The 1,483-nt window shown below is 37.5% G+C and overlaps 1 protein-coding gene across 1 annotated transcript in view; it reads right to left on the bottom strand.

Annotated features, from left to right (window-relative positions):
- Window positions 1-1,483, bottom strand: part of NRSN1 (neurensin 1) — a 201,028-nt gene that overhangs the window by 97,507 nt on the left and 102,038 nt on the right. The gene's annotated exons all lie outside the window — the stretch shown is intronic.

Genomic DNA, 1,483 nt, shown 5'->3' with positions numbered 1-1,483 from the left:
GTGGTATTTCACATTCATTCTGAACTTTGCCTTCATTCTAGATGTTATCAGAAAGTTAGAAGGTAAACTACTAACTGTGCCACAGATTGATGTTTCTTCCGGTTTTGTTACTTTGTTTTCAATAGAAGTCTTGGGATTGATGGCTCTTCTCCCTGGTTTTGTAGGATCGGGGCTTCTGATGAGGTTCAGCGGGTACACACATAACAGGCCCTGAGCCAACAGCACCCCTGCCGCTTACATTTTTTTTAATTAAAAAAAGAAAGAAACATAGGGCAATTGGCCTTGTCTGAAGAAAGTTAGAAGGCAAAGTGCGGAGACAGTTCTAAGGCTGCAGTACTTCGCAGGTCGCACCACTGCTAAGAATACTTATTCACCGTTGGTAAGCAATCTGAACAAGAAATGCTGATCACTCTCGCTTGGGACTCAGGTGTATGTTTGTTCAAGTACCCTCCCCATCCACATGATTTCATTCACTTCCCAAGTCACTGCCTTTACAGAGGAAAACACAAGCTGCTGGCTTGGGTGTATTTTGCTGAAAAGTAATCCCCTTTAAATAAACGAGGGTTCCTTCCTTTTGAGAAAAAAATGGTGCTATTGCAATCTCTCCCCACCCTGGTTTTCCATGTTCCCCCATCCATTGATTTGCTTTTCATCACTGGAGTGTTATTTATTAATATACAGCAACCATAACCAAAAATATAAAGTACCAAAATGAATCAGCAAATACCTTACAGCTTGCAGCAAGTTAAAATTCCTATAGACTGTACTTTTAATAGGAACACTTTTTTGTTTATTAAGGTTATGTGTATGTTTTTCAGAGAGTTGTGAAATTACACACATTTGTTGCCTGTTGTCTTCCCCCTTTTATCTTCACAACAGCCCTGTTGTGAGACAGGCTAGGCTGTCTCACAACAGCCTAGTTTTGGTAGTTCAGACACTAAAGTTGTGAAACTGCATAAATTAAGAAGTATTATTATTATTATTATTATTATTATTATTATTAGTAGTAGTAGTAGTAGTATTATTATTATTTGCTTTTTTTATCAGGGTTGCCAAACACTTTATTTTGGTTTTGCATATTGTATTGTTTATATGATGTTAGCCGCTCTGAGCCCAGATCCGGCTGGGGAGGGCGGAGTACAATTATTATTATTATTATTATTTAAATAGCAGAACTATGAAATGCTGGCATTAAAGAGGGCTGCTGTGAACATCATTATATGTTTGGACCTTGCTTTCCCATGCAAGAGTTCAAGGTTGTGTGCGTTATCCTCCCCTCCCCACCTTTAATCTCTGCAATAGGACCCACCCTATTCCACTGCGATTTGTTTTCTAAACTGTTCTTAAAATGAATTTTACATAGTTGTAACCTGCCCTGGGACCTTATGGTAAAAGGTATGTGTGTGTGTGTGTGTGTGTGTATATATATATATATATATATATATATATATATATATATATATATACACACCTATATATAAGA

The sequence above is a fragment of the Podarcis filfolensis genome, assembly GCF_964270895.1.
Source record: "Podarcis filfolensis genome assembly, chromosome: 7".
In the NCBI taxonomy this organism is placed as follows: Eukaryota; Metazoa; Chordata; class Lepidosauria; order Squamata; family Lacertidae; genus Podarcis; species Podarcis filfolensis.
The sequence above is the reverse complement of the archived record's forward strand: the minus strand, read 5'-3'. Positions and strand labels throughout refer to the sequence as shown.